Source organism: Gordionus sp. m RMFG-2023, chromosome 2 (assembly GCF_954871325.1).
Source record: "Gordionus sp. m RMFG-2023 chromosome 2, tfGorSpeb1-WG-v2, whole genome shotgun sequence".
NCBI lineage: Eukaryota > Metazoa > Nematomorpha > Gordioida > Chordodea > Parachordodidae > Gordionus > Gordionus sp. m RMFG-2023.
In genome coordinates, this window is record NC_088776.1 from 9,327,069 (window position 1) to 9,349,863 (window position 22,795).

The following is a 22,795-nucleotide window of genomic DNA, read 5'->3' on the forward strand; positions in this document are numbered from 1 at the left end:
CATTTTAATTTCTTTAACCCTTTCATCCACAGAAATTTATGACTTAAAAATCATATTTTTGCACAATTTAAAATATTATATTGAAAATGATGAAGATATATAGTAAACATCTTATATAATTTCGTTATAATTTTATTTGTAAAAATAAAAAAAATATTTCATAAGATATTACAAAATTTAGAATGAGACATCTGCTATCACACTGTTCATATGAGACCTTCATGGGCCTAGATTTTAGGACCAAGCCCGGCCCAGGCCCATCGTAAAAAAAAACTTTAAGCCCAGGCCCGGCCCGTTTTTAATATTTCAAATAATTCCCAAGCCCGGCCCAAGCCCATAAAATTATTTTATGTATACTTAACTTATGCTGAAGTAATACTAATAGAAATATAATATTTTATTTAGTAATAATATATATATATAATATTAATAAATGATATAAACAAAATTTTAATTTTATATTTTCAAATTCAAATTTAAAAATAATATAACATCTACAATTTCGTTATTTAAATTTGTTCTTCTTTCTTCAATAACCCTTTCAATAGTACTGAAATTCCGTTCACTGGAAACATTAGATGCTGGAATTGCATGAATTTTTTTGGCTAATCTTGCCAATTTTTGCAAGATTTTTTCATGCTTCTTCCACCAATCTAGGATGCAGTCATTATAGTTGATATCCTCTTCATTTAGCTGAATATCCATATATAAATTAATCTCATCAGCATCCGTCTCATTATGAAGTATTGTATCATCCTCCCATGAAGACATATCCAATAATGAGGATGAAGCTAAAAATATTATATAGCTAAAAAGATTTATAAAGAATAAATTACTGGTAGCTCTAGTAATCCTCGAAGTTTGGCCATCTTTGGGAACATTTTTGGGAATATTCCCTGATTTTCGCTGTTTCTTTTTTCGCTGTTTCGTGCCCAGGCCGTTGTGTTAAGTTAAGTAAAATTATACCAATTTCCGATTTAAAAAATATATACTCTCCCAAGGTGTATAGGAAATTTGATAAATAACACTAATAAAATCAGAATGATTTGTTAAATTTATCCTATTAAATATCCTTAAAATAAGCTAAATTTGAATTTAAAAACTTAGGCCCAAGCCCGGCCCAAGCCCTATTGCAAAAATTTCCAACAAACCCAAGCCCGGCCCAGGCCCGCTAGAAAATTTATAATTAGGCCCTAGCCCGGCCCATGAAGGTCTCTAGTTCATATAAACATATTTATGATTTATCCATGAAAAGGTTAAAAACAATATCTTTTTTTCGAAAGATATAGCGATACTTCACAAACTAAGCACATAGATGTAGCAAGGCTTTTTCAAAAGGGGGGGGGGGTAATTAAAAAGTTTCTGGGGCTTCATCTCGGTCACCTTTTTTTTAATGGATTGTGGCCCTTTGCAATTTGATAACAGAGCACACAAGCAGCGCGTGTGGCTTAATCAGTTATTCCAAAAAAAATGTTTGATAATTCAGAGTTATCTTCTACTGAATGTAAGATTAAATTTGATGAGCAATTATCGGAGGTATCGTCAGGGTTCAAGGTAAAAGTTAAGGATTCAGAATCACTCATTATTTTCCGCCCAAAATATAGATGAATAATTGCAATATTATTAATAGTTTTAAATATAAAAATATGTAGGAATGATTGCACTTATTAAGAGTTTTTTTTTGAATTAATTAAAAAAATAGTAAATATAAATATAAATTTGAGTTATAACTGATAAAATACAATTATTTTATATTACTAACTTCCATTTTTTATTATTTAAAGTGAAGTTACTAATTAAGGACGTGTAATCATGGAATTAATTATATATGTAATTTTCTGCCCAACTTTGCTTCATAGTTAACTAGTAAAATTCTTATGTGGTTCCACAGCCCTTGACTATTGGTCACCAAATAAATAGGGTTGTAAAAAAATTGTTAAAAAATTTTTCCTCTAAGAGCAGATGAATTTTTATGAAATTCGGCGCAATAACAATAAAGCCCACTCTGTCCAAAATTTTATGAAAAGTCTACCCAGTCACGTACGAATTTTTAGCAATCACATAATCGATATCAAATTTTTTTGCTAATGTCATTTAAGAATCATATATCTCTCCTATATGGCTATCAACAGCCGTTTTATAAATCAATTGTGTTTGATATCTGTAATTGTGTATATAACGAGATCATATCACAAATAACTTGTTTTGTAAAATTGCTTACACCATAATAGGCCTCTTCATCGAGCATTCTCTTTAAAAATAAGAATATCTGAATATTTTGTAGGCATCTAAGAAGTAAATAAAAGACCGAAATTAAAAATGTATATCTGAACATAACAAATTAATGAAACACAATTTAATTCTGACATTGGAATCTTAAAAGAAAATATAATAAAAATAAAATAGGGTAATAATAAAAATTGCGTGTTCTCTTCTGAATACAGGTCTTCAATCATGTTTAGAAATTTAATTTGAGAGATGAATAGTTGTTTCATGTAAAAATACAAAATACGATTTTGAAATAAGAGGGGATTTTTTTGTTTGAATGACAAAAACCATGATTATAGTATCAAAAAATAGATTAGCAGAATTTATAGGATAATTTAAAGCTTTTATTTTTTCCGATAAATTTATTTTACATTACATCTCTATCGAAACTAGAGCTAGAGATAAAACTAGAAAGACATGAAGAATGGGATAAATAAGCTTTATTTTTAGGATTTTTTAATAGTCATAAAGGATACCTTAATATAAATAGAACGGGTAAAATATTATGTTCAATTCATTTTTAATATAGTTCTCATCGGAGAGAAGCAGATAAAGAAATTAATTAAATACAATATTAATAAATAATCATTTAGGTGCATCACCTCAGGTTCTATCGATAGCAGGCGTAGTATGCAAAGCTTTATGAGGTAATATTTTTACACTAAACGTGATGAACACGTGATCCGTATTTGGTAACCAAGAGGGGTGTAAAGAATAAGAACCTGCTATAATTGCCTATCAATGGAATAGAAAATATCTTGAAATATGTATAGTATAACCATGTATCTCATTTAAAAAAAAGGCTTCCATACATTTCTGTTGAACAAAAATATTGATCTATATTTTTTTGTCTAGTGAAGAATTTACGCATAATATATAATATTTTATATAGATAGAATACTTAAACCTTAATAATCACAAAAACCCCTAAAATCATATGCAGAATTATTTAAAGACGACCATTAAATAATAAACAATAGGAAAGGAATGACTGGCCACATAACAATCATAATGTCTATTATTCCAGAGAAAAATATTTGAAATTTTGAATAGTTATAGGTTTTTAATATTTACTATAAATAGAAAATATCGTTAAATTAAATCAGGTTGTTAATTGAAACGAATATTGGTTCGGGTTTAGGAAGTGTTTAGGTAAAAATAATAAATCAGGTTTGGTTTAAGTGTAAATATATTCTATTCTATAGTTCATATTGATGATTAATTGTATAAATAAAATATTAAGGCTAGTGAACACCGATTATTTAGCCATTCAACACCGAGTACATGACCAGTCATCACCACCATACTGAACATAACTGACAAGAAAAAATGATGCAGCTAAAAAAAGCTATTAGCGATATAGATTTTATTGTAATTTTATTTTATAGATTAGGACATAACACTCATATTAAATATCTTTGATAACAGTCTTTAGATATTTTGTCTTCCAGCCAAAACCATGGACATTAATAGCCGATCTCCCCTACTTTACTTATAAAATGTTATAATCTCAAATATTTAATATATATTGCGAAAAAAAAATTAGTCATCAAATTTTTAATTTTTATCCCCATAGTTTCATCGAAGCTTTAATAGTACCGGTGAAGGCGTCATTGTATACTTCGTATAATATTTTTTTACATCCACATCTTAATACCAATACCAGAGAATGCTAACATTAAAGAGATAGCATAATGTCTAAAAGATAGCAAGCCAATCGAGCGAGCTTTTCATAAAAGTTGGAAATTTTAATCATTTGGGAATTAAAATATGTTATCTTCTGCTTACTGGTTTATATTAAATCCGAATAATTTCCATATTTTAAAGTAATATCCAGTGGCATAGCTATAGGAATACCATCAATATTTATATTTTTCTGGTTTTGATGTTTGTGGAAGGATATTATATTACTATTATTATAAAGTCATTGAGAATAATCTACTAAATTGTAATAACATATTATTGATGCATTTAAAATGCTCAATATTTCTAGGACTTTTATATTATAAGAAAAACCCGGCCGAAGGCCCGTTAAAGGCGGGTCTGGGGACTTCGCCTCCCAAGCTTTTATATCTATGGACCTCCTCTAAGGAAATTTTTTTTGCTACGCCACTGGTAATATTAGTGTTGTTTATTATAATTCTTATTTTTTTCACTTAGAAAAAGCTAAATTTCTCAAACTAAAAATGAGAACGGTCAATTGTCAAAAGCATAGATTAAGTATAATAATTAATAACATAAACTATTTTGGGCTTTTTAAAAAAAAAAAATTTATAGTAAAATGAAAAATTTTATAAGGAGATAACGATCAAGGATATTATTGTAGAATTGAAAACAATTAAAGATCCGTTTAGAAAAACAGTAAATTATTTTAATTTTATAAATTATATCTTTCAAAAATATTAGAAACTTTATAAGTTACAGTTACTAGTTACATCCATAAAATGGTAATTCGTTACAGTTACCAGTTACATATTTAATAGATTTTTAGTTATTAAAGAGGTTTTTTTGCATTCTAATTTTTCCAAAGTGTCCGAAGGTGATTCCCTCCCCCCCCCCCCCCAATTTACTTTTTTATATAAAAACCTATCTTAGTTATAAATTTTAAATCTCCCGAAATAGCCCCGGTCTCCCTATTCCTTAACTTTTAATACATTATTTGATGAAAATTGAGATTTAATAGTATTCAATTAGATATAAAAATGAAATTTAAACATGAAGATTTTACGAAAACGAATATATACAATTACGAAGATTATATGTATAGATTATTGAAATTTAAAAAGTTAAAAAATTACCATTTTTTTAAAAATTATTTTCGCAGGCAAATTTATCTTTTTTTGCACAGTCCAGGCCTAGAACCTGATTAAAAAAAAATGCTCAATAGAATGAGCCAAATATAATAGATAAAATCTTTTGGCGATATGTGAGAATTTTATATTGTATAATTGTATTTTTATATTAAACAATACATCTTAAACTTATCTATAAGTCATGTGCTTTAATAAATTATTTAAGGATTGTTATAATGTGTTATGTAAAAAAAAAAATTATATTATGAGAAAAGGATCAAGTATCAAAATATAACTAGAGCTTCCTTATAAAACAATAAATATTCTTTTCTATTTAAAAACTTCAATATTTAAATCTAAAAATTTAAAAAAAATGACAAAATTTTTAAACTTTACCCTAATTTCTTTACTGTTTGGTTTATCTCTATTTTATTCAAGTGTTTCAGATGACAACTTAATCAATGATGCCCAGGGAATTTGGGAATCTTGGGGTTCTAGACTAAAAAGAAGTGCAAGTAATAAGTATTAAATGTATATATATATTTTATGTTCAAATTAACACGACGATATAAAAAAGCTCATTTAATATAAAGTAAGTTTCAAATATTTATAAATTAACTTTGAACCAAGGACACACGAAACGGTGCAGTTTTGCATTCATGTTCCATTTCCATTTCATTCAAAAAAATATTTATAAGTTTTTGAACTTGTTTCTTGAAAATTTTATTTCGATTTTGTTAGAATATAAAAATTTTATTCATTAATTCTTAATTTATAATATATATCGATTATTACTACATCTAGGCAACATTATTTATAAACTTTATACGTTTTTAAAAAAACTTTCAAAAATAATTAAGGCCATTTTTCGCTATTAGCCTATAAGTTTTACAAAAATCTTGACAACAAAATTCGGCTTACTACAAGAGAACCCAAGGAATTTTTAAATATATGTCAAATAATTCAAATAGAAATTATTAAATATTATTGAGTTCCTTTATGGGAACACAATTATGAAAGTGTATTTTTATTTTAGTATTCGTTCATGAACGCGTTCAAGTTCTTCAAAACTTTATGGATAAAATTTTTTTTCAAAAGCATTTCATAATGGTTTCATGAAATAAAAAGTAAATCTTTAACTTCATATAAAAGTTAATTAATTATAAAATATTAAATTTATAATACTTTAAATTTTCTTCAACTAATAAACTAAAAAAAACTCGATAATCAAAATTTCAAATAATCACATTAAAAATATAAATTCTAAAAGATATTACATTAAATATTTTATATCTATGTAAATATTTAATGATTTTTACTTTATGCAACTATTATAATAATCGTAATAATTTAATTAGCCTATGAAATACAAATATTACAAATAAGTATATCTTTAAAATAGAATTTGAAGATTTTAAAACTATTATACTTTTTGGACACATTTAACATTTGACAAGGATAGAATTAGTTTATTGAATATATGATGTTACTGCATAGTATTTAATATATTTGTTTTATAGTGATGTAATCCATCTATTCTGAATTTCAAAATCAGATGATGATTAAAGGCAACATTCATTCATTTACTCTAATCTAAAAAATATAAATAATAATATTCAAATTAATAACCAATACTATAAGACAGAAATAGTAGCTGGCTAAATAAACTCAAATGTGATAAAGTTTCCTTAAAAAATTTGGATAAAAAACGAAAACGCGTTCATTTTCAATGCGTTAATTTACACCATTAATAATATGAATCAACATCTAAGCATCAATATTTATAAATACTTATGTGTTGTAAAACTTTCAAAAATAACTTAATAACAAAATTAAACGTTTAAATTTTACGAACCAAAATTAACGAATGTCAAATAAAATATTATGATCATCAAATATATAAAGCACCCTCTTGGTTAAAAGTCCATGTCCCCTCTTGATAATGTTAAACTAATTCATCTCAAAATATAATTTAGAAAAAAGGTTAATTATTTATTAAATTAATTTAAATTAATCTTAATTTATTTATTTAGCCACTTTTTATTACGATAGGTAAGGTATACACTCTTGCCATTTTATATATTGTAGTTCCTTAAACCAGAAAACACTATAAAAGAGATAAAAAAAAATATATATATAATATTTCAAAAAATATCAGATTCATTTTATTGGACTTAAAAATTATAACAAAATTATGGCTCGGTTTGCTTTTCACATAAAATATAAGTCTATTTTATTGACAATTATTTATTAACCATAAGACAGACCCCATGTTTCCAAATCGCACTTAACACTTGCACTCTATATTATTTTTTTCAGTTTTAGATATCAAATTTCTTTGATATTTAAATTTTGGACATAGCTTATTAAAAAATAATTGTTCTTTCTTGAATAGCTCCTCAATTAAGGCTATTGCGAATTAGTATAGGTTTAATTATATATAGATCTATTTTTCTGGCTGGGAAAAACGTTTTAGAGCTTAGATATAGTATAAACTGTCTATATGAATATGAGACGGTTGTCGCTAAATGTAATTCTAAGCCAAGATTATTTTTTATTCTAATAATATTTGAGTTAGAAAAAAACGAAAAGAAAATTTTTAAATATTTAACTCTTGTTTTATAAAACTAATATAACCCCTTAGAGACTGATTGTCCATTGTGTGGGTTATATTGCCAATACGGACATGAGACGGGAGAGGGTATTTGCCCGCTATGCAAATGCAAACCTAAGCCAAGTAAATCAGTTTTATTTTTAATTAAAATAAGGTTTACATTTAAAATGAAGATTTACTAAATTTTCGATCATTTGGTCATCAACATGCTAAAATTTATATAATTTTAAGCTTTATGCTCAAATTTACTAAAATTTAAAAACTTTATTAATGTTTTAAAATACTAGAAAATATTTGAAACTAAATTTATAATGTAGGCGATAAAATTTCTTTATATCGTTATTTTTTTCAGAGTTACATGCAAAACTTTTCAAATTAAAGCTTACTTTTTCAAAATATATTATTTTCCTAAATTTAATTATTTCTTTTTATAACAATATTTACTCCTTATTTAAAAAATGTTTTTAATGTGCCATAATATTTCATCTCTCTCTATTTTATTAAAGTGTATTAGTATACAGATGCTGCTAGCACGACAACGTTATTCAAGAGAAACTTTTAAATTTGAGAAAACTTTAATTTAATTTTAATTATAAGAATTCTGGAAGAAATTTGAAACGGTATGTTATTATTCTATATTGTAAAATTTGAAATCAATTTTAGATTGTTGTTAATTTTAATTTATATATATACATGTATGTTTTTTTATATCATATAAATGATGTAAAACTTCCTTCCTTCTCTATAACAATATATATGTCGTATTGGGATATGGAATCTCGTGGGATTCGGAATCCCAACGTGGGGATTCGAGATCTTGAATCCCCACGTTTTTTTTGGAATCTTTTTTTTAAATTAAAAAAAATATTTAAATATTTTAGCTTTATATAAAAATTTTAATATTTAGAGAATTTCTTAAGAATTTAATAAAATCTTTCTTTCTTTTCTTTCTTTCTTATTACTTTAAGTGATCTTTCTTTTCTTTCTTTCATTACTTTCCTAAAATTTTTTATTTTAATATTTGGAGAATTTCTTATGAATTTAATAATCATCTGTCTGTGTACATTTTAATACAATATTTCAATTTAATGAATAAAATTGACTCGTTTATTACTATATTTCGATATTTTTATTTTGTATAAATTTCAATAATATATTTCAATTTATTTCGACAAAGGTTAAAAAAATCACTTAAACTTTAAAGATGGGGTATATTTTACCCCTAATAAATACAAAATTTAAGATTTTATGCTAATTTTCCTAAAATTGCTTAGATTTTAAGACTATATTTCAATTTAATGAATAAAATTGAATTGACCCATTAATACTATATTTATTTAAAATAACATAAAAAAAACATTAAAAAAAAATAATATACCCGACTTAAGCAATAACTCATATTTTAATTTTTCTTTCTTTCTTATTACTTTCCTAAAATTTTTGAAAAAAATATTCACAAAAACAACAAAAAAAAATTGAAAAAACGAAAAAAAACAACTTTTTTTTAAATCTAGCTATTTTTTTATATAATAAAATTAAACTTAAACTCTGACTTAAGCAATAACCCATATTTTAATTTTTCTTTCTTTCTTATTACTTTCCTAAAATTTTTGAAAAAAAATATTCACAAAAACAACAAAAAAAAATTGGAAAAACGAAAAAAAACAACTTTTTTTTAAATCTAGCTATTTTTTTTTATATAATAAAAATAAACTTAAACTCTATTCATTTTTCCCTTTAACCACCTTTTATCTTTAATAATTTATTTTATCATATAAATGTAATTTCATCAAAACTCATTTTTTTTAAAAAAAATCCCCGAGCACAGATTCGTGGTTCAGACCCATAAATTTTAACTAATTTCTTATTGAACTTATTATAGATATAATATTGAATAGGCAACAAGCCAAGCGATACCTCGCGATGGAGATGCTATTATTGGGGGGGGGGGGGGGGGGTCAGGACTAATTTTATGTATCAAATACGCCTAATTCTACTATAAATATATTTTTATTTATTAAGAAATTTTTTTAATTTAATCTTAATTTTCTTTCTCCTGTTTTTATAAGTCAAACCCTTATTCGAAAAATATTTTTTTCTATTAAATTTGTTTTTATTTCTAAAATAAAATAATATACTTTTTTTGTCAATTTTTGCCGTCTAGTTTTTATTTTCTTTATTTGTTATATAATAAACTAATTAATATAAATTTTCAAAAAGGATAAAAATCATAAATATTTTAGCATGAATATATATTTTAAAAAAAATCGGAATTAAAAAATAAATTATTTATTACAACAATTATTTAATGATACATGACATTTAGTTGAACATTTAAGATTGTTCTTGTAATACCATTATTTGATGTCGAGGGTTCGTTAGAATCGAAAAAAACTAAATTTTTAAAAAAAATTAAAAATAAATAACATTATTTTTTACTATTGGCCGCCCTTGTGTTGGAGAATCCTTCATCTTTAGAATATGAAAGAGATAAAAAATAAGTAATCAATATAAAAAACAATACCATTATCAGAACATGATGTTAAATCCATTTCATTTGTACTAGAGATTATTTCTTGGTTATGATCACGAGCGTAAAATACCTCGTAAGGTGTGCTTTTAATGAGTCTACTATAATTGTTATTTATTTTAGAAACAATTTTGGGAAGCTGGTGGGCCCAGTCAGTTTTTTTAGTTTCCAGCATATACGCAGATATGCGCGTTTCCAAGGTAGAATTTGCTCTTTCGATGAGCCCGTTTGTCTCAGGGTGCCTAGGCCTGGAATGAATAATCATTATGGATGGAAACTCCGTATTTATCATCTCTGTAAATAAGTTATCTAAGAATAAGAATTAATTAGATATTTATAAATAATAAATTACTCTTAAATTCTCTACCATTGTCACTCTGCACAATTTTTGGAGGCCCAAATTGATAAAATAAGTTTCTTAAAATATCAACAATTCCTTCCGCTTTTTTTGACGGCAGAGCACTAGCGCATGTAAACTTGCTCAAATGATCTTTAAGGTGGAATATATATTTATAGATACCATCTGGTGTAGATGACATATCAATTAAATCTATTTCCACCCGCCCCCAGACGGAATGGCTTACTAAAGGTTTTCCAACTGGCGCCTTTGGAAGATTTTTTTTTATAGAGCAGATTGGACAATTTTGGATATATTTTATAACGATCTTTTGAGGAATTGAAGCATATACGGATTCTATATTTTTAATTGTTGTGTTGACACCGGGATGATTATTGTCATTATGGTGGACTTTTAATATGGATTGAATATTGGATATGATAATAATGGGGGGATTCAAGATCTCGAATCCCCACGTTGGGATTCCGAATCCCACGAGATTCCATATCCCAATACGACATATATATATATATATATATACTAATTTTGTTTCATCAAATCAATAAATATATTAAGGAATTTTTTAATAATAAAAATTTAAAAGTTTCTAAAATGTATCGTAATGTTTTTACCGATAATCCTATCTCCGATCTAAATACAGATGCATAGTCTAAAAGTGAATCTAGATACAGGTGCATCGTCTTATGTAAGGTGGGCATTAGTTTTGTTAAAAAGCCCAATTGGTCGATTTTTCAAAACAGCTCGATTAAGATTTTAGATAAAACAAGGTTATCTAATAATCAAGATTTGACAAATAGATGTCCAAGCATTTTTGCCAGCCCTTAGTAAAAATTTTTAGGCTTACATATTGTTATTTTGACTATAATCCTAATCTGGCCGTTTTTTTAAAATCGACCCGAATCGGACTTTTTAACAACACTAGTCGGCATAATGCTTAATTTAGAATTCTATTGATAATGAGCTAAAATATATATTGAGCTGTTATCACATCCATATACAAAATATAAATTAATAATGATTGCTAGATTTTAATAATACATATATAAAATATATAATTAACTGATTACAAATAATTGTTTGATTTTCATGAGAAAATATTCTGAAAAATTGAATCATAACCATTCCCAAACTTCTACCGGTGCACCTGACGGCAGAGTGGTTGTTATTTTAATGAATAACAACTTTATATTGGGATAATCATTAAATATATTAAAATTCTCCGACATTAATTAAAAAAATTATTCAAAATTATTAAATTATTTGATTTCTTCCAAGATATTGTTTAGAATTATTGACCAAAAATTAAGTTATAAATTACAAATATAAATAAAATAAATTATAAAATAAAATTAACCATGTTGTCACCATCCATTGCATAAAATAAAATTTGTCTTCCATTGCGTAAAATAAAATTGGTTGTCATGAATATGAATATTTATGGTCTTAAAGTAAATAAAATTTTAAGAAGGTTATAAATTGATTAAAATATAATATAATCGTCAAAAAAAAAGTAGACGATTATTAATTAACTTTAAAAAAATATAGAATAGATAGAGCCTCGTGAAGTTGGTGGAAAGATTGGAAGCACTAACGATGAATCATGTACCATTTTTTAGTGCTTCACTAGTGCTTTTTAGTGCTTTTTAGTGCTTTCAACTAGTAGCCAAAAATATGGGAAAAATAAGCAAAAATAAAAAAATATTTTGTAATCATATTTTGGCCAGCAAAATTATGGGACTATTAATGACGAAACTTTTATTATTCTTTAATGCATCGTTAGAGGTTAATTCTTTAATCAGTTTAGCCGAAAAAAATAAAAAAATAATTAACGAAGTAAACAAAAAAATTGGGGCACGCCAAAACAAAACCTAGAGCAGGGAGACAATTATTATCGCTATTTTTTAATGCTTAATTAATAAATTCATATTTAGTAATTAATTTAGTAAAGTGCCTAATATAAAAATAATTATTCGCTAAAAAAGTATTAAGAGGTTAAATTTTGGCTAGCGAATTTATGGAAGCAATATAGATGAAACTGGCTTTGTTAATATATATTATTGCTTTATTCAGTTTGCCACAATTAAAATAAAAAAAGTAATTAAAGAGAAAATATATAAAAACAAATGGCGGCACACAAAATTATAGCACTGAACAGTCAGATCCAAAATTTTGTGCTTAATCATAAATTTAAAATCCGTAATTAATTTTGCTTAACCACTATATGAAAAAATAGTTATTCGCTTATGAAATGTTCTGAAGTCAAATTTTGGTTAGTAAAATTTTTAAGCACTTACGATATATTTATATCCTTTTATATGTTAGTGCTTTAATCAGTTTAGTAGCCAAGTTTAAAATTAAAAAGTTATTAACGTAATAAAAAAAAAATGCCGGCAACCAAAATAAAAACTGGAGTAGTGATAGACATCCGAGGTAGACGAATATTTAGTGCTTGCTTAATATTTAAATTTCATTATTAATTAGTTTAAACGCTATGGAAAAAGAGTTATAAGCTAAATAAAATTTATTAGGTCAAACTTTGGTCAGAAACCTTTGGAAATAACTGACAATGAATTATATATCAATCTCTATGCTTCGTAGTAGAAATGTTAGCTTCAATCATTTAATAAAAGAAATTAAAATAAAAAAGATAAAAGAGTTAAATAAATTTACAATAAAATAACCGCACACCTCTATTAAAAGCATACCATAACTAAGCATCCGTGTTATGATATTATTTAATTTGTAATTGGTTAAATTTTATGATTTGTCTGGTCCAGCGACTTATAAGAAAAGTTATAAGTAACATCTCTAAGTTTCAGAAAAAGTAAACGAACTTAAGAGAAATTATTAAAGTTTGAAATTTTAAAATATATTTTACTATTTTTAAATTTTTTGGAAATTTATATTCGTTTCAGAAGAAAAAGAAATTTAAGATCAACAATATATATATTGAAAACCTTAATATATTTTTATGAGGTGGCATAACGGATCTAAAAGAAAGTTATAATTATAAAGGGGTTACAACATTGTAACTTAAAAGTTGATAATATTATATATATATGAGCATATTTATTTTTCTATATTTTCAAATTTAATTTAGAATGTATTAAGAAATAAAATAATTTTAGATACTATAACTCATTGATTGAAAAGAGTTTGAATCCGAATTAACTCAGGTAGGTCGTACTAAGACTCTCTCATACTCTGAATTTCGTAACTTTATTTACAACTTATTTTAGATTACTGGATTAGTATCTAGACTCCATTTTAAAAAATTTTCCTAATTTTTATAAATATTCTTTACATAAACATAAATTATATAAAATTATAAATCTCCTTGGGGCGTAAGAATTCATTCGTTTTTTTAAATTTTATTGTGATATTTATATTGAGAATACTTATAATACATATCATTGCCATTAATGAAAGGCTTATAATATGATAGCGAAGTTATTACACTTAGCGGCGAAATCGATTCAAGTAAAATAATACTCTAGAATTCCATGAAGTTGACCAAACGATTGGAAGCGCTTACGATAAATTTTATGAAATTTTTAATTGCTTCATCAATGCTTCTTTTCAATTTGTATAGTGATTTAAGGAAAAAAAAGAAATTTTCACAAATTACAATAAATGTTAAATGAAAGCACCAATTATAGAATATATATCATTTAGTGCTTGAGGTTAGTGCTTCGTTAGTAGAGGTTAGTGCTTCAATATATTTAGTAGCCAAAATTATGAATAAAATGTTATTTGAGAATAGAAAACTTATATAGAAAAATGGCGATATGAAACCAAAACAATAGAAACAATTAATATCCTGTTGCATCCATATTTGGTGCTTTATTTTACAATTAGTTTGGTCAACCACTCTATTATAATTAGTTATAATCAAGAAATTATATATTATTTATTACCCTAAGTTTATCAATTGTTTCCAAAAAACCATTTAGCATTTCAATACTATCTTTCAGCTGAATATATTTATGTATCCAAAATATCAAAAAATGACGATAATATTACTTGGCATTTCAGAGATCCAAATATTTTTGCGTTGCTATTCCGGCCAAAAATAAATATTCCCTTCCGATTTCAAGTTTAGGAGTGTTTCAGAAAAATCCTTTAATTCATTTTTATTAATTATTAAATGTTGTTCATTAATCTTATAATTATAGTATTTATTGATTAACTTAACATATTCTCTAAAAGAGATTTCATATATTTGTGTGGTGGCAATTATTATATGTGAATTGAAAAACATCTTTCAACACTAATTTGATGATAGAATTTATCCATTTAAACTTTAGATAATTTTAAATTTAATTTATAAACATAATCTTAATCACTTGTATAATATAATACTTAACAAGCAATGATATTGTTTTATACAGCAAACTGCTGTCAAAAGTAGAACTACATTATATAAATTCGGGCTCTAATTTCTGGGTAAATATGTATATATTTTATTAATAGAGTGCCCAAATTACAAGATGGCCTGCCCTTTTGGATATGCGTAGGGGTGCACAATATGCCATACTAGTGAAAGAAAATTGGATTAAAAAATATATAGGAGAAAGAAGCAGTTTGATATTACACACCTCATTTATTATAAATGTTATTTTTACATTATTATGATTAATCTAAATTATTCCTTGTAATTGATTATTATATTATTTATTAATAAACTATAAACTATTTTTATAATTTAACAAATATTTTATATAATTTTATTTAGATTAAATTTAAGAAGGGAGGACCTAAGATGTATGGCCATAGGGGTTGACTTGCCTTCCCCTTATACATTATATTTATCAGAGACCTGACCATTTGCACGACCTAACCCGGATTTTTTTTTAAAAAAAATATCGTTTAGGCCCGACACAATTTTTATTAATATAATTTTTTTTAGCTAATAATTGCGATATAATTAGGTTTTAAAATATATGTCCCAGGATATTTAAAAAAATTTTTTAGGCCCGGCCTCGGTATAAAAATTAAAATACGGCCGTATGGCCGGGCCGGACATGCAGATCTCTGATATCTTTTGAATTATTTTATTTCCAAATTTTTAAATGTATATTTAGTTATACCTTGTATCCTAACTTTGCTCATTTATTCGATTGCTTAATTCAATCATTCTACATTTTTTTAGTGAAAAATATATGCATTTAAAATTGATAATATTTTATTTAGATAGAATCTTTAAATCTCAAACCTTATTCGCAAAAAAAAAATGAAATGTAAATGTTTAACTAGAGATTGGGGTTTATAAACCCCGGGGCTTGGCAAACCACTTAATCTCATTTTAAAATTAAGCAGATCAGAAGGTTAAAATTTTATCATAATAGAGCTATTATTTACATCTATTAGACATAGACAAAACATCTTTTGAAATAAATAATTATTAAAAATTTTATAGAAGAAATTAAATTTTGAAAAATTCAAAAGATTTACATGATAGAATTTTAATTTTTATTAAAATATATTATCATTTAAATATAAATTAAATTTTATAGCAAAGTTTAACACTCTTTTATAATATGAGAAAGTTTTATGGGTATTTATTATGTCTAGATAAATCATAATTAGTTAATTTAGAGATAACGGGACTTGCTAAACAATACACGTCAATCCGTTTGAATAATTTTTTTCAGTAATTATTACATTATTCGATATGGTTTGAAAATCAGTGAGGTTAACCAGAATCCGACCCCTTTTAAAAGTGGAGGGTTCTAAATGTCATAAAAGATTTTTAAAAATAAAAATATTTTTTTAAAAAATACTCCCCAAGCATCAGTTTTTCTTTCTTACCAAAAAATGTCTTTTTCTACCGAATTTTTACCTTTATTTAAATCTTCCCCCGTTTTCCAGTACAAAACATTTTAACGAATCCCTTTTAGGCTTAAATTTTTCCGATTTCAATTGGTCTCTCGCCTCTATGCCCGCTTACCGGGGTGGACTGGAATTTTCACCCATCTTCCTTATGGCAATTGCGTGCTTTCTTTCATCTCGAATATCCTTCACCGATTCTATTTCCTCGCTTATCGAGTTGGACGATCCCCTTCTATCTTCAGCTAAACAAGAGTGGCTTACTCTAATCACCCAAGACTCCAAGCAGCCAGTTTCCTGTCATCTAAAGAGCTTCCTGGTCCCTATGCTTCAATGCTCGTTTGAAAAACTTTGTATGTATCCCGATCTAACTAACCTTCAATTGCTCAGAAACGCAAAAAAAAACTCTAACGGCCATGAATGGCTAGACGCGATTCCGAGGTAAAGAGGAAACGTTACTCACAGACGATAAGTTTCAAACTGCCATTGGCCATAGGCTTGGTTGCCTTATCCCTTCTGTGGACACCTGTGCTGCCTGTCACAAACAGGTTGATCCTTTCTCTAGACATTGTTTCTCGTGCCGCAAAGTCAATGGTCTTTCCTGAGGCACGACAACCTTAATAGGTTAATCGACAAAGCCTTGATTTCGGCCGGTTCCCCAATAGTTTGGAGCCATTAGGTCTCCTAAATGCGGACGGTAAGCGCCCCAACGGCATGTCTTTAACGTCATGGCACGGCGGCAAAAGACTTGTCTGGGACGTATCTTGTGTTACCACATTTCCGGCTAACGGAAATACCGACCCCTTGGAACTACAAGAAACCAATAAGTTTAATAAATATAGATTCCTCCCTAATTCTTTTATATTTATTCCCCTAATTTTTAGCGTCCTTGGAAACCCCGGTTTCCAATCCCTAAAGTTCTTAAATCAATTGGGTAGAAGAATTTCGTTAAGGACAGGGGGTCAAAAACGAGTATCTCTTAAACAAAAAGTCCAATTTGAAATCATAAATGGAAACTACAAATGTTTCTTCGAAACACTCCCATTTCCCTCCTAGTTTATCAAATATAGTTATTTATTATATATTAAAAACTGTTTTGTTAATTTTATTTATATTTTGCATTGCAACTATATTTAGAATTTAACCACAAAAAAATATTTTTAGTTATAATTAAACAATTATGTTTTAAATATTTAATATATATATCTTATTTTTTTTCGTTTAATAGTAGCATATCATAAAATATTGTTATAATTGTGTGTTTTTTACATTATGTATATATAACTGTATATAATTTCTTCAAACATTACCTCATATAAAAATATAAAAAAAATTTTTAAAAAATAATATAAAAATATTTTTTTAAAAAATAATATAAAAATTTTAATTTTATGAATTTTTTTTCGTGCATTTACGTTATCTTCGCGTTTTTCATTAATTTTCTTCTTGGACTTCCGTTTTTTTAATTATGATTAAGTTTATTGTTAAATTAATAATTTTTTAAAAATATATTAGTTAAAAATTATAATTTCTAAATTTAAAATTATATAATTAAAAATAAAATTCTATAATTGAGTCCCCAAAAAGGAACCATAATTGTGTCTAAAAATTTCAATTTGAATTTTTTGGTGAATATAAAGAAATTATATTTGAAAGCCGTTTTCTCAGATTTTTTAAAAACTTAAATGTTGAAGGCGAAAAATGCCCGTTCGTAGAGGTCACTACTGAAGGGAATATGAAGTTTTAAAAATTTTTATATTTGTTGTTAATTTCTGCCTGTATTATTAGATTGATATTTATGTTTGAGGGGAATGACGAGACACATGTGTAATCCCATATAAGTGATTTACCCAGGGCCCAAGGTATGTTGTCATACCATCAGGTCTTAAGCCATCTACTTGAGATAAGTTTGGTTCAAGATTTTTTGGAATGTGGGTAGCTGTTAGGGTTGGCAATAAAAATTTTCAAAGTTTCTAAAATGTATCGTAATGTTTTTACTGATAATCCTAATGGATCTAGATATAGATTCATTGTCTACAAATGGATCTAAATTACAGATACATGAATGTAAGGTGGGCATAACGCTTAATTTAGAATTCTATTGATAAAGGAAATGAGCTAAAAAATATATTGAGCTGTCATCACATCCATATACAAAATATAAATTAAATAATGCTTACTAGATTTTAATAATACATATATAAAATATTTAATTAACTGATTACAAATAATTGTTATATTTTAATAATAAAATATTCTGAAAAATTGAATCATAACCATTCACGTTTATCTGTAAAGACATTTTTAGACAAACTAAACTTCTACCGGAGCACCTGACGGCAGAGTTATTGTTATTTTAATGAATAACAACTTTATATTGGGATAATCATTAATTATATTAAAACCCCGACACTAAAATTATTAAGTAATTTGATTTCTTACCAGAGATTGTTTAGAAATATTGATCTAAAAATTAAGATACTTACAAATATAAATAAAATAAATTATAATATAATATAATATAATATAAAATTAACCAAGTTGTCACCATCCATTGCATAAAATAAAATTAGGTCTTCCATTGCGTAAAATAAAATTTGTTGTCATGAATATGGATATTTATGGTCTTAATGTAAATATAATTTTAAGAAGGTTATAAATTGATTAAAATATAATATAATTTTCAAAAAATAAGCAGATTATTAATTAATTATTAAAAAAATAAAATAGATAGAGAGCTTTCTAAAAATTGGAAGCATTAACGATGAATCATAAGCCATGTGCTTGACTTAGCAGAAGTTAAGGAAAAAAATTTTAAGCAAAATAAAGACTTTGGCCAACTTCAGGCTAAAATGTAAAAGAAATGCATATTAATATATTTAAATTCCTTTATTAATTTAGTTAACTGCCTTATAAAAAAATTTTTATAAGCAAAATAAAAATTATGACGTCACGATTTAGGCGTTGATCGAACGATAGAAGCTTTAAAAAAACACAAAAATAAACAAAAACAAAAGCAAAAACTATAGTAGTGCTAAACATCATTAGTGCATATAAATTTCGAGGTCAAATTTTGCCAACAAAATTATGGAAGCTCTAACGATGAAATTTATATCATTCTTTAGTACTTCGTTAGCAGAGATTAGTTCATTATTCAGTTTAGTAGCCGATATTAAAATAAAAAGTTTATTAACAAAATAAACAAAAAAATTGCGCATCAAAACAAAACAGAGCAGGGAGAATTTTTGCCATTATTTATGTTTATATATAGTAAATTCAAATTTTTTTTATTAATTTAGTTAAACGTCTAATTAAAAAATAGTTTAAAGTCAAAGAAATATTTCGAGGTCAAATTTTGGCCAGCAATATTATGGAAGCTTAGAAACTTATATCATTCTTTAGTGCTTCATTAGTATAATGTTTTAATCAGTTTAGTAGCCCCAATTAAAATAAAAGTTATTAAAGAAATATATAAAAATAAAAAACAAAGACACCAAAACAAAGGTTTATGTATTTTGAGTTGTGTTGTCCATAAACTTAAATTTAGAAATATATAGATTGTCAAAATTTAAAAATAATTGAATATCTTAAAAATTATCTCTTCAATTCTGCTTCATTTATATGATTTGAAAACCCCCCTTTTTATTCATTTCAGGAAACTCATTCAAAATCTCTTTAATTAGGAGATAATAATTTCTAGAATATTGATCTAAGCTTATATTTACGTTGCTTAAATTCTGTTTTAATAGGTTCTATCCCTACATCCTTATTCATAAATTAATTACATTAATTCACCAAAAATTTATTATAGGCCCTTAAAATGGCTTAAATTTTTTTTTTATACATTTAATCTCAGCAGATCTAATAATATCCAATTACAAATATTCATTTTAAAATGTTTTCTTCACTTTTTTTTGTTTGCTAATATATATTTTTTAAATAATACAGATATTTTTCCACAATTTTTAATTTCTACTTTCAGTCAGGTTTTTTTCATTTTTTTTCGCCATTAACATAAATTGCATACATTCTAATTCATAGTAATAGTGACTGCTAATTTCGCAAATCGAAATTAAAGAATGACTATCCTAGTATTATTAGCATATGAAAAAGGGTATGACAGAAATATGCAGTTTTTTTAAAAAAAATTTGCTTCCCCACCTACAACAACAATTTCTGGTTGGCCCTGAATTGATAATAATCTAATTATATAAGATTGGGAGGGAGGGTTCAGATAAAATTTAGAAAAATACTTTAAAATTTTGACAGCGACTGCCCTCTTCCCCTCAAGAATACCTCTATGGGTAGCATAAGTTTTCTATTTCCTTTAATTACATATTTGGTTTGCTGTAATCTTCTCACCAAGGCTAGCATATTATCAATTTGAGATAATATTTAATAAGTATAGTTAATGATATATGATGAATTCATGTTTAATATATCAAAAAATATCATATTAAAAGGGGGAGGGGTCTTGATTAGTTTAGGGTTAATTTGTTCATAAATATTTAAATAGCAAAATCATACTTACTATTATATTGTAGTTATTATATTAACCTCCTATTAATACAAAACAATATGCTAATTTAATTTTGTTATATAAATTGTTCCTACTATTAAATAATTTATATATAACAATTTATTTTAAGACTAATTTTAATCAAATCAGAAAAATATCTATATTTAACTATTATTTTAATCTGAAATTAGAGTATATTAATAAACTTTAATTGGTTCATAATATTAATATAAAAATCAAATTTCTGAACTAATATGAATAGTACGTTATCTGAATCCTGCCTTTATCATGTTTTTGGACGCTTAGATTATATAGCAAGACTTTCTTACATCGTCATCTACTCTTTATTCCTAGTCATAGGATTTGTGAATAATTTGATCCTTTATCAGCTCATTAACATCCACAATAAGAAGACTAAATACGAGGCCTATTATTTCTTAAAATTTATGTGTTATCAAAATTTTGTGTATGGTTTTATCTCAATCGTAAACGTGGCCGATCAAATCATGATTTTAGAAAACATGGTATTAAAGAATTGTGCCCTTTTCTTGGTAGTCAAAAGAGGCCACATAATGATCGTCACTGCCATAAATAAAATGAATATGTTTTGCAAAATCTTCTATTTTTGGGATAAATGTGCATGTATCAGTAAATTTTATGTCATTAACACTTTCCGCAATTGTTTTGTGTACAAATATTTACCATTTATTAGCCTTTTATTTTTTAGTTTGATGAACATCCCTAAATATAAATTGTACACCGTAAAACATTGTTACAGAAGAATATTCATTAATAATTCTTTGAATATGGCTGACTATACATTCGGTTGCAAAGTAATACTACAAAAGTTGCCCAGGGCCTTATCTTATTATTATTTAGTCTATTTCTGTATATTGGTTACCGTCTTTATTACGTTAATGATATACTTGAATATATATTTGATAAGATATTTGATAAGAAGAAACAAGATTGAATCCCTTTATCCATGTGACGTATCCTTCAATAAATTGGCACAAACTATATTAAGGAAATACAAATGTTCTCAAATCAAAACAATTTCTCATCTCGATAATACCTCAAATGATCTTGGCAAAAATTCATCGGATGTTATAAAATCGATCTTTTATACCTCAAGTCTACTTTACCTTAGCAATTATATATGGTCGAACGTTAATATAGCAATGATTGGTTCAAATAACATGATGCCGAGCCATAAAAAATGGATTAACGTCATTAGAAGATCTTTAATTTTATTCTTTTTGATATTAGCATATTTATTAGTTACGGTTCCTATGGGTATTTATAATTGGATTTACATGTATAAAATCGGGGAAAAGGGTTCAGGAATTGAATATTTCAGACCAATGCATCTTATGCTATCATTCATAGAAATGCTCGACTATTCGTGTTTAATTTTAGGATTTATATTTGTAGATAAAAATTTGTATAAAAACTTAAAAAACCTAAAAATTTTACGTTTTTGTCAATTTAAAAAGTAATTTAATTAATAAAACATGTTTAGATTTTTGTGTATTATGATATTGTTTGTTTTTATTTTTAAATAAAAAACAGATCATAATAGCAGATAAATATTCTCACGGCTATGTAGATCTTCGCAGGCAATAAGATAAGCCCATTATATTTTTGTAAAATTTGAAAACAATATAAACAGACCTGAATGTCATGAATTTTAATAAAAGCATTATAATTGACTAAAATTAATTTATTGCATTTTTGGGAATTTCATAATTTAAAGCAGCATATTTATTAAAAAAATTATATGATGGGTAAATTATTGTCACATCAACTAAGGCATGAGAGGTAAAAATTATATTATAACTTGACCCAGAGTTAATAAGAAAAATAGTAGATACCATTTTGCGCG

At 25.9% G+C, this 22,795-nt stretch overlaps 1 long non-coding RNA gene across 1 annotated transcript; it reads left to right on the forward strand.

Annotated features, from left to right (window-relative positions):
• The first annotated feature begins 5,358 nt into the window (after window positions 1-5,358).
• LOC135925286 (uncharacterized) lies at window positions 5,359-8,407 on the forward strand. The gene is made up of 3 exons (XR_010571607.1): window positions 5,359-5,575; window positions 7,705-7,797; window positions 8,181-8,407. It is a non-coding gene; the product is annotated as an uncharacterized LOC135925286 (long non-coding RNA).
• Window positions 8,408-22,795: the final 14,388 nt, after the last annotated feature.